Below are 16,032 nucleotides of genomic sequence, written 5' to 3'. Positions count from 1 at the left end.
ATCAAACTTTGATTAAGAAGTTCTATATATTGATATGACTCTATTTCCTGTCCCATCTCTTTCTCATTCTTGCATATCGTCTCTTTTACTTAAGTGTGAGAGCATTTGAGTCTTGAGTCATACTTTTTCCTCTATCAAACATGTCATTCCCCACTGTTTTTATTACAGTCCTATCTCTCCTGTGTGGCTTTGCTACATCATCTTCTCCTTTTGTAACTTTCCTTGACTTCTCCAGGAAGAAGGAAGGATTTTTTCTTCATTTGCCTCTGGTGAAACTTCCTGTAAGAGAAGGGCAGGGAAGGGGTCTGGAAGATGTGAGGTATACCTTTCTGTATTTCTGGAGCTAGCAATTGCCTTATAATGCTTGTAGATTTGACAAATTGCTATTAACAGAGAACATACAATGTTGCAGTAAGTTGCCAGTGCTCCACTCACTATGGAAAGAACCAAACACCTAAACATGCAGCTGATTTTGAAAAAAGAACTTGCTCCAAACCTCACAAAGCCATTATCTTTTCATTTCAGAGCCATAACATTTTATATAGATCATGGTGATGCGGGCCAGAGTTTGTGATTTTCTTTCACATACTTTGGGCTCTGTGGTTGATGTGGATGTTCAGAATTTAGCAAATGGGGATTGTCATGGTAATTTGTGTGCCATTCCAATCTATTCTGAGCTAAAATTGATTAACTCTTAAAAAGGAAAAAACAAAATTTAGCAAATTGCTGCACTAATTAAGGTGAAAGCAATCCACTCTATCTCCCAGGGTCATAGTGCCAATGTGAGGGAAAAGCAATGTGAGGGGAGGTGCAGCAGCTGCCTAGAAAGGGTTCCTTTGTCTCTGTGCTCATAATTTACCTTTCTCTGGGCCTGTGCCATGTGAATATGCATCCTCTGCTTATCAAGAAATCAAAGAATGAGTTGGATAGGTGGCCCAGTCCTGTAATCCTAATACTAGAGAGACTGAGGCAAAAGTACCTTGAGTTTAAGACTTTCATGGGCGACCTAGCAAGACCTTCTCAAACAAACAAAAAAGTATTTCATTCTCCTTTGAAGCCAAGACAAAGGCCAAATATTACGGAACATACTGTTAATTTTGTAACTTTGTATGGCATCCACTACTCTTAGGGAACTAAAGAGATAAGATGCCATGGGCACCATGCTCTGGTCATATATGAAAAAGGAGGAGATAAAGACAGGATTCTAGCTGCGTTCCCTGCTGATCCAGGTAGACCAGTTGCCAGTTATTTACTTGCTAGGTTTCTATTCATTCAAAGTAAATGAGGTTTTCACTGTTTTAAGAATACAGCAATCAGCCAGATACCATTGGTTCATATCTATAATCCCAGCTATTCCAGAGGCTGAAATCTGAGAATTGTGGTTTGAAGCCAACCTGCAGATTAAAGCTCATCCATAAGAATCTTATCTTCAGTTAACCACCAAAAACCCAAAAGTTGTGCTGTGGCTCAAGTGGTAGAGCACTAGGCACAAGTAAGAAAAGTTCAAGTACAGCACCTAGGCCTAAGCACTGGCATGCATGTGCACATGTGCACGCCACGCGCACACACATGCACACACACACACACAGAGCAGTCATTTAAAAAATATAATCTGCGATGATCCTAAAGGATCCTGTCTCCAGTCTTATTTTCTAATCCAACCTCTAATACAGTATAGAGGATTCCTAACGCGTACATATTTCTCTAGTAATTGATCATTGCTATTTCTGTTCCTCAATCCTCTGAGACTGTTGTCAGAATTCTTTAGGAGGGTGAGTATGAACACATTACTAAAAATTTTTCTGTAGTAATAATTTATGTATTATCTAACTCAGCACAGCCAAAGCAATGATCTATCTCTCCTGCCTGGCCTCCTACCTGGTACCAGCCTGCCTCCTGGTTCTGTCATTCACATAGCTACTTCTAGAACTGATAGATTGTCTTTGATATATGTGTTTTCTTCACCTTGTATCTAACTATGCAGCATCCTAACTCTGCCATCTCCCAGTCTAAGCTTCTATCTTTCCCCAGCATAATGGAAACTTGTTTTCAGCCTAGTCTCTTTTGACTTCTACTCTTCTCACATTTCCTTTCCAAATGTACAGTTGTTCAGGAGTGATCAGTTTTCAAAACAGTAAGCTCTCTCTCGACTCTTCTTACCTTTGGGTAAACTCCGCAGTGGTTTCCCACTGCCTTTAAGACAGTGACCACAATTTTGCATATAATTTCTTCTCTGCTAAGTGAAGTTATCTGGACCTTTTATCTCCCCATTTCTAGGTAATTCCAAATTCTTTTATTGCAGCTATGTCTACTCAGGAAAACTGAGAACCAGTCTCCCTCCATATCTCCTAAGTGTCCATCCCATTGTTAATGCATTCCAATAAGATCACTTGTGTTTCTTCAGGAAACTCATCACTGAGTATAATCTTTCATACTATTATCTGATAAGCTAACAAATGCCAGTCTTTCCCCTAAACTATAATTTCCAGGGTGGTCAGATTTTCCATTTCTATTTCCTTTCATTCGTTTATGCAGATTTTTTTAAGTCAGTGATACACATTGAATTCACACCTGGTTGTCCTGTGCTATGGTGACTTGTGTCTCAGTGAGCCTCCAGGGATTTGCCAACTTTACTGACATAAATAAGCCAGCTCCAAAGATAAAATAATGGCATTCACAGGGAAGTGGATGAATCTAGAGCGAAACATGTTGAATGAGACAAGTCAAGACCTAAGGAACAAAAAGTGCATGGTATCCTTAATATTCGGCTATTAAATCCAAAGAGTACAAGAGCGAGGACTCAATAACTGCATACCCAAAGCTATGGACATGGTAATGGAAATACAAACATAACTATATAGACATAAAAACCTATAACTCTACAGACATATTTTATTTCATAAATTAATGTTTCTATGACATACAAACCCTTAGCCTAATTTTGACTAAGTTCTAAATATTAGGTCCCAGTGATTATAATTAGAGATTCCCTCCTTGAACACTTGTTTGTTAAACTTGTCATTTAAAATATGATGTAAACATAAGCCATATAATTAATGATTGTTGTTCTTAAGGTACTATGTTATCACTCATCACTTTTGCTGTCACTTGGTTATCTCATATTGTTACACTATCTCACTTTGTTACCTGATATATCAGATATATTTGTATTTGGTTATTTGAAATTGGATAGGGAACAGGAGAAAACAAGATGAGGGGTGGGGATGGGGGGGAGGGAAATGGGGACCAAGACATGTGAAAGGGTATCAATGTATGGAAATTAATACACCATCTATCTGGCAAATATCATGTAACCCTTCTATTAATTACAATAAAAAATAAATGGAAAAAAATAAGCCAGCTCCAAATTGACCAGTGCAATAGGCAATAGCAATCCTAAAAAGGATGAGTTTGTATTTTTTTTTTTTTTGCCAGTCCTGGGCTTGGGCTCAGGGCCTGAGCACTGTCCCTGAATTTTCTCAAGGCTAGGGCTCTACCACTTGAGCCACAGCACCACTTCTGGCTTTTTGCTATGTATTTGGTACCGAGGAATCGAACCCGGGTCTTCGTGCATGCTAGGCAAGCACTCTACCACTAGGCCAAACTCCCGGCCCCTGTATTTTTTTTTATTGCCAATTTGTTTGCTACATTTTGAAACAAGGCCTCACTATGAATTCAGGTTGGCCTTGAACCTTTTATGCAACCCAGGCAAGGCCCCCCCCCCCCCCCCCCCGCTGCCTTTTTTTTTTCTTTCATTTACTGGTATGCCTGAGAAGTAGGAAAAACATTAAAACATGAACCTGCATGAAACATCAGAGAAGGAAGAACAGGAGGAAATGGACTCAGGCTGTGTTTTGTAGTTGTGTTAGATAAGCATGTCAGATGGGCATATAGGACGGCTTCCCCAGATACAGCTCCAAGAAATTGCTTTGTACAGCTGTTGGAGATGGCGTTTCTCAGAAATGCTCCTGTGGGCTCCTTATTATATCTGTTACTGCTGCAGATGAAGTAATAGGGAATAGGAAATTTATGAGGGATTGGTGCATGATTAAAAATGAACTGTGGGAAATTCGCAGTGGACTCTTGTACTTCTCTCTGTAATGACCAATTAGTGTGGATTTGCAAATAGTGTCGCGCTCAGCCTACCCATCTCAACAGCCTGGAAATGCTGGTTGGTCTTCCTGATGTTTGCTTGGGCCATTTATTTTTAGCCTCTAAGTTCACATATCAACAGGCTATCAGCACAGAGGGTGTCTCTGTGTTCTGAACTCTGTTCAAGGCCTGCTGCTCCAAGCATACTTAGAAGAAAAGAAGGGGAGGACGTATTTGGGTTTAGAGGTTTTTAGATGGCTGTATACCATCCTTCAATTCTTAGCACAACCTGTGGAATAGAGAGAGGTTTGATTATTTTTATCTTACAAGTAATTCATAATCTAAAGCAGAGTTGAAGAATATTTATTTAAGATCAGGCAACTAATAAATGCCACAGCAGGTATTTGACTTTTGACTTTTTGAAATGAAATGATATGAAATAGAAGATTGCATAATTCAGTAGACCCAGATGCTGTTTAGATCTGAAGTAAAGGACAGAGACATGAGCTGTAGCCACTAGAGAATGAAAAGGCCCCTGTCTGTCCATGTGCACCTGAACTGCAGATTCCTCATTTCAGTGACCTTGAGCCTCATGGAGTCTCATATCAATTGCTTATGTTTCTTAACATTGTATATGCTTATCTTCTAAATTCTCCCAGCAACTGTATAGAACGTATCCTATTGTCCCCATTTTCCAGGAAAGGAAACTGAAATATCAAGTTGCACGCGCACATGCGCACGCGCGCGCGTGTGTGTGTGTGTGTGTGTGTGTGTGTGTGTGTGTGTGTGTGTGTATGTGTGTATTTTAAACTCCAAATCCTGCCTTGTACCATAATCCCAGATTTGACTCCTAGGTTACATTTCCCTTTCTGCGGCATGTGTAAGTTTAAGATGCTGACTATAATTCTGTCTTAGGCAATGGTTTGCTAAGCTCTCTGCATTGTTCCTTTATGGCTGTTCTTGTACATATAAAGCAAGAAGTCTCCATTGAAAGCCCTACGGTGATCAAAGTTGACCCATTCTATGGTGTGCTGGGTGTTAAAATGCATCAGATGGCCACATCCTGTACCTCAGAGCTCATTGCTGGTGATAAAAATGACCCATTGGAGTGGTGCTATGGAGGATTGGGATAAACCTGGGGTTCCCATCCAATGACTAAGTTCTAAACTACAGGACCATCACTCTTCAGTCAGTTTGCTTTAAATCAGCGAAACAATTTTTGCCAAGTTTAGACAGGGCTCTACATGTCTACCAGCCTTTAATCTTGCCCCATGTGGCCCAGAAAGTCACCCCCATGCCACCACTAAGGTGCAGATGATACTGAGCTCATGAAGTGAAGCTGCTGAGGCAATGGCTGTTTCATGATTCACCTGTCTAGCAGGGAGCCCTAATTTATCTCCTTTTCTCTTAGACCTGATGCCTGCTCGTTACCAACATCAGAAAGATTATGAAATAGGATCCAGGACTGTAGTTACAGAAAATATTGATGGTTGACTGTGCAGCCTGGCGTCCTAGTCATCCTTAATTGCCCTTGTGTAGGTCTCTGTAGAGTATGCAGGAGGAGCTTTCTTTAGATAACTGTAATCTCTCAGACCCCTGAAGCCCTTGGGGAGCCACACATCTATAGTTCCTCTCCCCAGAGGGGCAGTAAACTGCTGCCTGCTTTCTCAATTTCCTAGAAAGATTTACTCTTCTGAACACTGGATATTTTCAACTAAGGGCAAATGAAGAGAACATGAAGTCAGTATCTCAGAGTTATATGACCTAATACTCATCACTAAGAAGAAGGAGAGAGAGAGAGAGTGCGAGCCTAGAGGGGATAATGAATTGCCCAGGATCTCAAAAACTGATTCTTTATAACATATGGACTTGGGATATCACATACTGTACTTGGCAATGTGGAAGTTCAGATGCTCTAACTGGTATCTCCAAGGAACTGGAGCATGTCAGGTAGACAGGTGCATTTCAGGAGGACCATATCTGTCTTCAGATGTCCTGCAGAGGGGTGAGAAGTGAATAACCTGTATGTCCTTCTGGTACATGTTAACGCCTGTAGAAGCTTGGTAGTCTATCAGACTCTAACTCTAGTTCACCTTAACTGATGATGGATAATTCAGTGGACTTAAATAATGTCTTACGCAATTCATGGCACATAGTAGGTACTTTATACATTTTATTTCTGTTGCTTTTCTTCATATCAATGTCTTTCACATTCAGGCTGACCCCACACAGTTGATCTCCATTCATGGAAAGATAGTGGAACTCACATTTTTCTTTTCACCCTTACAAAAGCAATATGCACTTTGCCAGTATCACGTGCTATTCTCCTGCTGGCTGTCGTGATGGGCAGCAGCAGAGCCCCATAGCTACAAGCTGGCACTGCATTGAAAAGGTTCAACAACCCCCAGTCTTCAGTGGGCTGTGTTGTCCAGCTGTGAGTTTCCAGAGCCTATATACATTCGATGATTTTTTGTTCATTCATTCATTGGTGATGGTCCCAGACTTCAGTTCACAGGCTGGGTGCTGTCCTTGAGCATTTGTGTGCAATGATAGTGCTTTGCCACTTGAGCCCACAGCTCCATTTCTGGATTTTTAGTGATAATTGGATATGAGTCTCATGGATTTGAATCCCGGTAAGGCTGGCTTCAAACTATGATCCTCAGATCTCAGCCTCCTGAATAACTAGGATTCCAGACATGGCACCCAGAGCACAGCCCACAGCATGGGGTGCCTACATTTCTGTCAGGAAATTTTCATTTTACAGTGCTACCGGCTCCTTTTTAGTCGAGGATCATCTGTTTTTAATGATACCATAATCCCTTAAATCTTGGCACTTTCCATACTAGTGTCTGATGGCTTTCATCAGGGGGTAGATATTGTGTGTTTGCTTTCAGAATATTTGGTGGGGTTATGAGAACTGATCATTCCTTTTTTATGGTCTCATATTGTAAAAGAGGTCTGACAAAGGTAGAATGGATTGCAAGTCTGAAATAGACACCACTCATTTTTTTTTTCTTTTAACTTGTACTGGCTTCTGGGTTATCTATGTCATTTCTGAATGTGGGGCTTACATTTGCATTTTTCTGATGATTAGTGATAGGGAGCAATCTTTGCCTACACTTTTTGCCATTATATGTCTTCTTTAACAAATGTCCATTCATATCTAAGACCCATATTTAATTATGATGTTTGGAGTTCTTTCTGTATTACAGATAATAAGTATTATATTTGATCCCATTCTCTAGGCCCATCACTTCATCCTGCCTGACTACTGCCTTTACCTTTGCTGTGCAGAAGCTTTTTAGTGTGATGCAACCCATGTCCTGTGCTTTGGGGGATCTTTTTTGAAAATTCCTTGCCTTTTCCAATATCCTAAAAAGTTTCTTCTGTGTTTTCTTGTTTTAGTAGTTTTATTTCTTTAGGTCTTCACCATGTTTTAAGTTACTTTTGTACCAAGTAAGAAAGAAGAGTCTAATTTCAGTCTTTTGCATATGGATACCCAATTTTCCCACCATCACTTATTTGAAAACCGTCATTTCCAAAGAAATCCTAATACATTTTTGTTTGTTTGTTTTTTCTTAAATCACTTGTCTGTAGATGTATAGGTTTAATTCTAGGCTCTCTATTCTGTTCCTTGGGTCGATGCTCTGTGTTTATGAAAATAACTATTTTGATTACTAGTTCTTCCTATCATTCAAAATTGCTAATGACAGCCAGGCACAGTGGTACATGCCTGTAATCCTAGCTATTCAATAGGCTGAGATCTGAGGATCATGGTTCAAAGCCAGCCAGGGCGATACAAAGCCACAAAGCCATGAGACTCTTATCTCCAATTAATCACTAGAAAACAGGAAGTGGGGCTGTGGCTCAAGGGTAGAGCAGTAGCCTGGAGCAGAAGAGCTCAGGGACAGTGCCCAGGCCAGAGTTTAGGTCCCATGACCCTCTCCCCCCCCAAAAAAAAACCTGCTAATGACATATTTTACATTCTTAAATGTTTTTGTATAGCATTGTGGAAAGCTGCTGTGTACTTTGCCCATCTCAGTGTTCAAGGGGCTCACTGGCTATCTATAATTGGCCATGGGCAATATATGGAACTTGAATTCTAACTTTATACTGATAAAAGGGCAAAGGGTGGAGATACATATTGTCTTAGAAAACAAAAAATCCTACCTTCGTCTTTTTTGTCTAATAATAATGTCCAGGTCAAATATAGATCCCAGAGTAACCACCATGTTCTCTCCTCTTATAAAGATAATATAAACAATGATGTGCTGGGCTGGAACTCCAGATATAGATCTTGAGGTTGCCATCATAAATCATTTCCCAGTCACCCAAAAAAAGTCAGAGAAATGAATATTCAGCAATGAAAAATGTCTTGTTTTCAGGAACATGCAGCTTGTACTGAATGAAGTTACTCTATAAAATGATTTATAGCTAATCATTGTTAATCAGTTGCAAAGCTAAGTACAAATATGAAAACTTTGTCTCAAAAACATACAAAATACTATATGATCATTGTTGTTTTAAAACTCTATTGGAAGGATGATTGGATTGCATTTAGATGTGACAGATCCTTTTATGTTCATGAATATCTTATATAAAATGATCGCCTTGTGGCCCACAAGAAAACTTCATTAAATTCTAAAATATAAACCTTTGTTTATGGTTTATGAGAGGGAAAGGAAAGAAAGACTTTCATTTCAGATAACACAGATAACTAAACAAGTAGAAAGCTTTTGAATAATTAGTTCAAAATACTTGAAAATTAAGAGAGGGTGAAACATTTCCTCAAATGTTTATTTATTCCAACAGGAAATAAAACCGAATACTATTCTCTTATTTTACAACATATAAAAAAGGAATATTTCATACTAAAATTTATGGACTGTTCCCAAAGCTGTCACAGAAGATGTTTTTTAGTCACCTTCCATTCCTCATTATTCAGGAACAAAGATGGTGATAAATGAATCTCACGTCTCATTTGGTAATTGAATTATGAACAATGGTGTCCCTGATAGCAGAAAGGAAATAGAGTTAATGACAGAAGTCCACAAAGTAAGAAAAAAGAAAAACCAAATAAAATTTTAAATTGTGAAAACTAACATGTATATGCAAATGCCAATCTCTAATACTTTTAATAATAAGTAGTGGAGACAATGTCAGTAAGCAAAATGATACGATTGTATTCAAAAATATACATAGAACGGTAATAATGTAATAATAGTTTCCAATAGTACTTATTTGGCACTTAATGCATACATACCCTGGCCTAGGCCTGGCCTTCTCACCTTTATTTCAGCAGAGTATTCTGCTAAAATCCTGTGTACATAGCCTGGTCTAAGGCCTGGGCTTCTCACCTTTATTTCAGCAGAGTATTCTGCCAACTTCCATGATTAGTTATTGAAAGTGTTGAGTGTATAATATTGTGTTTCTGTGAAAACCTTTCTTGCCCTTGTTGCTGACCATCACCTGTGGCACCATCATGTTTAATTATATGGATTTCATTCTCCACTTGGGGTAACTTGAATACAGACACATACCATGTATGACACAACTTGAGGGTAAAATTCCTACCTCAGGGAAAATCCATTGTTATGCCCCAGGGAAATACTAGTGTGTTTATGAGATATTCCTAGGTCTGCCCTGAACGCTAGGACACAGGGTATTAGAGCCCAACTTTTTGCAATATTTCTCCTCTGCCCTTTATAATCCAACCAATCAGTCTTTTCCTCTCCCTATACTAAAGCAGTGTCAGAAAATATGAGCTCTTTGTGTCAGGCCAATACTTGGTTTCCTGGACTTGCTTTAAATATTGGTTGAATTGGGTTTTCGTTGTTGTTGTTGTTTTTGCTTTCATACCCACTCAAGTGTACAGTATTCTCACATCTGTGCACATGCATGCACATGCACACACATGCATACATACCTATAATAACTTGTTTACGATTTAAAAGTTTTTCTTATATTTCAGTAGTTGGACAATGGGTTTTTAATTCAACATGTCCTTTTATGAGTACCATGACACTCTTTCCATCATTCTACACCTCTCTTCTCTCCCAACTCCATTCACCTTCTTAAGTTCCAAGTTCCATTTCCACATATATGCACTGAGACTGAGCATTATGACTGTTCAGCAACCATTTCTCTCTGCAGTTGTCTACCCCCCCCTTTTAAGCCCTCACTCCTCTCAAACAATACATGTTTTTGTTTCCTAGTTATTTGGTTATCTAATTACCTAAATAAAAATTTCCCCATTCGTTCCCCTCCCTATCTGTCCTTTAGAAGTTAGTTTAAATTAATGTGTACATAGCCTGACCTAGAAAACTTTTATTACTCGACATTCTATTCATTTTAGATTCCTCTATGAGTCTTCATGCCAACTGTGCTATTTTCTTGACATTAATACCTGTCATTGTGCTCTTTGTTCTTATCTTCCTTTGGTGTGTGGATATTGGTAGTGTATCAGACTCACTCACTAGAATACCAACTCCAAATAGATGGACCCTTTCCGCCCTTAGATCTGTATCCTTACTATTAGCATGTGCTTGCTTATAATTGATTCTCAGGCAGTCTTTGAAGGAAAAAATTCAGGAAAGTATGCTGAAGCTTTCTTTTCCTTGACTCTCAGGGAACAGTCCTGGGAGAGACTTTTATCTGCTGTTAACATGAAAAGGGGAAATGGTAACTTATGTTCTGTTTGTCTGTCAGGAAAGTTTCAACCTATAGAGAAGCAATGGATTACTCAGCAAAAGACATATTTGTGAGTAATGAGCATTTGGCAAAATATCCCATAGAAAATTTCTAGGTATATAAATAAATGTATTGATTAAAAACTTAAAGTTGAAAAACATTAGTCCTAAAAATAGCAGAAAAGACCTAATGCTGGTGGCTCACGCCTGTAATCCTAGCTACTCAGGAGGCTGAGATCTGTACATCGCAGTTCAAAGCAAGCCCAGTGAAAGAAAAGTTATTGAGACTATGATCTCCAGTTAACCACCAGAAAAGTGGAAGTGATGCTGTGGCTCAAAATGGTAGGGTACTAGCCTTGAGCTGAAGAACTTTAGCGACAGCTCTGAGGCCCAGAGGTCAAGCCTTACAACTGACAAAATAAAAAATAGTAGACAAACATTTAAAGAATGGGCAAAGAGGACCAGAGAGGAGAATGAAGCTAGAGTTAAGAGGACTTAATTACATGATGACTCTGACCTAAGAGTTTCAAAAAGAGATGATCAATAGTGACAAATGCTTTAGGAGAGGCAAGAAGAAAGCAAATGAGGGGAAAGTCTAGTAGGTTGGTTACCTGGAGAATTAGTAATGGCATCGGAGAGTGCAGAATGGGTGATAGAGAAGATGATTGAGAAGTAGAGGCAGCAAGCCAAAGCTTCTCTTCTACCATGAGTCCAGATACTTACACACTTCCTGTATACACTTAGACATGGCTGTGTGGAATCCTAATGTTCTCTGATGCCGAATGAGACTGACTTTAAAAAAGAAAAGAAGTAGAATTGAGAAAAAATAGTAGACAAAAATATGAAAATTTTGGTGTAAAGATAAGGAGGGTTTCTGCATCCTCAAGAGAAATGTGTTCAGTTTGACTAAATGAATGGGAATGAAAACATTTATGGTAGATGATAGAATGGGAAAATAGATACTATAAAAAGATGAGCATATAATACACAAAGAGTAAAGAAGCCTCGGGCAGGCTGGGAGAGGCTGCTAGCTGCCCAGTGGGCTGGCAGGTGAGGTACCACTCCGTGTGACATGGGTAGCTGCCCAGGGAAGAGTGTATGGACTGGTATGCAAGGTCTCCTTTTTGATTGCCTCCCGCAGAGAGATTCCTGCCCTCGGGCTGTGGCAGAAATGCCTGTGCTGAGGTTTGTTAAGAGCCTCCTGGCAGGCGCGTCCACCCTTAGAACACAACTTTACTAAATGAACTCAGAAATTAAGGAAGAAATCCCTTTGTTTGAAGAATTTTTTTCTCTGTGGTACAGTTGAAACCCAGGTTCTGAAATGTGGACCTTGGCCTGACCTTTGTAATGAGCAAAGTATCAGTAGACCTAAACTGCTTATTGTCAGTATTCCTGGTAACCCAGGTTTTGCTTTCTTTTATATACCATTTGCAAAAACATTGCATATCTTGACTAATAGACGCTTTCCAGTTTGGATTATTTCTCATACTCGACAGGTCTTGGCCCATTCAAACAAAACAACATTTTCATCACCAGAAGATCCAAATACTCAAGAAATTAAGGACATCTATGGATTGACTGGCCAAGTAGAACACAAACTGGCTTTTCTGAAAACTCACGTGCCAAAGGAAATAAAACTTATGTTCACTGGCCATTCAATAGACAGCTATTTTTGCTCTTGAGATCTTGAAGGGAGCCCCTGAGCTCCCAGTTTTTCACACTTTTCTGCTGTTTCCAACAATTGAATAATCATCTGAGTCACCCAACGGCAAGATTACCACTCCATTATTGTCCATTATGTCCCTGAAATGATCAGGACCTTGTTTATCAAAATGACCCTTCATCTAATGAACGTGAAGGGTAAGTTATTGCCACAAGGTTTATTACATCTGTTCTGCCTTGCCTGCCTACCTTGGAGCCCAAGAAATGATGCAGGTAGTGAAGTAAGATGACAAAACCATAAAGGAAAATTTATCCAAGTTTACCTTCTACTATGGCACAGTGGATGGTTGGTGTCCAGTAAAATACTATGAAGATATCAAGAAAGATTTTCCCGAAGGAAATATTCGACTCTGTGAGAAAAAATGCTTCATGCTTTTATCCTCAGTTTTAGCCAGGAAGTAGCTGTCATAGTTTGTGACTGGCTAAAGGATAATTTGTCCAAAATATAAATACTGACACAGGAACAAACACCTACAGCTAGTATGTGAAGCAGGAGGTGTCCTACGCTTCAGATGTAAATGTTTGATTTTAATGTTTGATGTTAGAAAAAAGAGAGCACTTCTTGTTTTAAAATCTAGTAGCTCCTAGCCCCTCGGTTCTTTTATTGAACATTCAAATGTTACAACACATTTCCCACATTCAGAGAGCACACACGGTAATCTAGACAACTTCTCTTTTCATAAGATACCCCCAGTGGCACAATATAATGGATTCTAGTCCTAGAAAAAAAACAAAAAAAGAAAAGAGGAGGGGGGAGGGAGAGAGAGAGGACTAAATGTAGGTAGCTTTGAGGCTCCTTGTAGAACCATGGAGGAAACCATGAATACCTACTAGAAAATAAGAAAGAGATGAGTGGATCTGAAGTGCACAATCTGATATGGGAAGGGCATGTGATCATGATGACGTAGACTTGGGTTGCCTTTAAAGAAGATGAAAATCAGCCCGGACTAACTGTGTATAGGTTTTGGCTGAAATTCTCATTGTGACTTCATGCTTTTCCTGATTTGACTGATAGTCAAGTATGCCAGACATTACTCTGGTCACCTAACCAATTCTGGACCCCAATTCTGCCTCCTACTGCAGGGCAACTAATACACAGGCTCCACACTACTCCTTAGCCCCTCATGCCCCTCCAGAGCCAGGGAAGGAGGCATGGGACTGTCCAGAACCAGACTTAACAAGGCCCACCATGCCATTGCTGTGTCTGTGATTCTTGCAGTGAAGCTCAACTGAAGACTAGACACAAGCCAAGTACATAGTGTACTAGCCATTAATGCCAATGTTCTTACCTACTTCTGAAAATGTCTTGATAAATAATTTCTGGGTAGATGTTTTAAATTACTGAGTTAGAGTACTCATATAAATTGATTCTCCATTTGCATTAACTATTTGTTCAAAATCATTTCACTAATGAAATGTGAATTTTCCTTTCCTGGATACTTTAAGTCTAGTAGAGAAGAAGCCTGTTTCTGACTAGGGAAGGGCCAATGGTGCTACCTCCCTCAACTGACTCAATTCTGAGATCTTCTGGGCTAACAGTTCCCCCTGACTGCACTGTGCACTGACCATTGCCAATCAGTCAGAAGAATTCCATTCCTCCCTAAAGGAAAAGCTATTGTGCATCCTCATTCTTTCCCTCCCAACCAGAAGCCCCCTGATGAATCATTCCACTCTGATAATGTGCAGTGTCCCAGTCTTCAGCATGTCTTCATATCAAAGCACTTGACTTCTCAGAAGGGAGAAGCCTCACTTCAGATCAAGAGTGTTAGGAGTGTTGTTATCCCTGGGAAAGAATCACAAGATACTCAGGTCACAGCTCCAAAGCTGCAGGAGTCCTTGGTGTTCTTATGGGAGGTTGGGGAAGCTAACATTGGAAGCTGGGACTCACCTCTGAAAGCCTAGCAGACACAAGCGGCTCAATAGCGTGGAATTGTTGCATATAAACAAGTACTGATCATCGTATCTCCCAGAAGCAAGAGTGATATCCACTGCTTTTCTTCTAGAAGTTAGTTTAAAACATTACTCTGTACTCCCAAAGTCTTCTGAAATTGTATCTTTTGTTTTTGAGAACTTCAGAGATTTTGGCTACTAATTCCTTTTCTCATCTAAACACCTAATTAATTTTAAAAATAAATGTTTTATCAGTTAAAAAATACATAGTTATCACAAATAAATTAGAAAAATGACCCTAGGGAAGAATGAGGAAAAGATAATAAGTCTTATCAAAATGATAAAAGCAACTGGGCAATGGTAGCTCATGCCTGTAATCCTGGCTACTCAAGAGGCTGAGATCTGAGAATCACAGTTCCAAGTCAGTTCTTACAGGAAGGTTCCATGAAACGCATCGCCTATCAACCATTGAAAAATTGCAAGTGAAGCTGCAGCTCAAAGTAAAGCACTAACCTTGAGCAGAAAAGAGTACAGCAATAGCATCTAGGCTGTGAGTTCAATCCACATCAAACAAAAGAAAAGCAGATAGAAGATAAAAAATTTTAATAGTCATTATTGGCATATATACATTGGGATCTACTCATAAAAGTGACTATTGTAAACAAATACCAAAATTTCCTTTCTAGTAGTTGGCCAATATCTTTCAAAATTCGTATATGCATATATGTAGTTCTTACATATGCATATATGTGTATGTGTATATATACACATATATATATAATTCTCATATTTATATACATAATGGTTGTATAAAATTGTACATACTTTTGTACTTATCTATATATTCGCCATATAATTTTGTCATCTTGTACATACATATTTTTCCTTTGTCCTGTTAAAATAAAGATGGGTAAAAAGAAGTCATTGTTAGTACTGCTAGCATTAGGACAAATAAAAGATGTATCGATCATAGCAATCTTCACAATGGAATGTTGGAAGTATTTCAGAAGTATTCTAATAAGATTTTCATTGATTTAGTATCAGTGTTGAATGTTGCTTGAATTAATTGAAAGGGAAGTATTGGGGATGTAATACTAAGTTTAGAAAAAGACACAATTCTTTCCCCCAAATGTAAATGTGTTGTATACCCATTTTGTAATCATTTAATGTAACATATTGTACCTCTAGGTAGGAGGATTTTAGGTTCTAGTGGTTTGATTTTTCTTTGACTATATTTTGTAAAATGTTTATAATAGAATCATTTTTTAAAAAATATACTGTTTTAGACTGAAAAAGTAGGGAGGGAAGTGAATAAATTAGATAAGGTAATCCCTGCACAGAGCCAGAATGTGGGTGGAGCAAAAGTTATGGGCTATGACTAGCTTTGATGAATTCTACATGCTAGAGTGTCATCCACCCCTTGGAACAGCTACTTTTCTTTCTCAGGCCAAATTTGAAGTGCTGTTCTAAGCTATATCAGAGGTAACAGATAAGAGGGGTTATTGAAAGCTCTTCCCTTCTCCGTTTATGCAGCCACCAAGACTTCTCCCTGCTTAGGCAACTAGATGAATTTCCTCTTTTCTTTGTGGGCCATCACATATCGTATAGATTGCTTTGGATTACACATACAAAATGTTAA

General features: G+C 39.0%; 1 protein-coding gene and 1 pseudogene across 1 annotated transcript in view; both read left to right on the top strand.

Annotated features, from left to right (window-relative positions):
- The window catches only part of Large1 (LARGE xylosyl- and glucuronyltransferase 1), a 449,296-nt gene that overhangs the window by 236,283 nt on the left and 196,981 nt on the right, over positions 1–16,032 (top strand). The window lies entirely within an intron of this gene.
- Positions 10,969–12,952, top strand: LOC150067482 (lipid droplet-associated hydrolase-like; annotated as a pseudogene).

The sequence above is a fragment of the Megascapheus bottae genome, chromosome 2 (genome assembly GCF_031878675.1).
Source record: "Megascapheus bottae isolate mThoBot1 chromosome 2, mThoBot2.hap1, whole genome shotgun sequence".
Classification (NCBI taxonomy): domain Eukaryota; kingdom Metazoa; phylum Chordata; class Mammalia; order Rodentia; family Geomyidae; genus Megascapheus; species Megascapheus bottae.
Note: the sequence above shows the minus strand (reverse complement) of the source record. Positions and strands in the feature narration are given on the sequence as shown.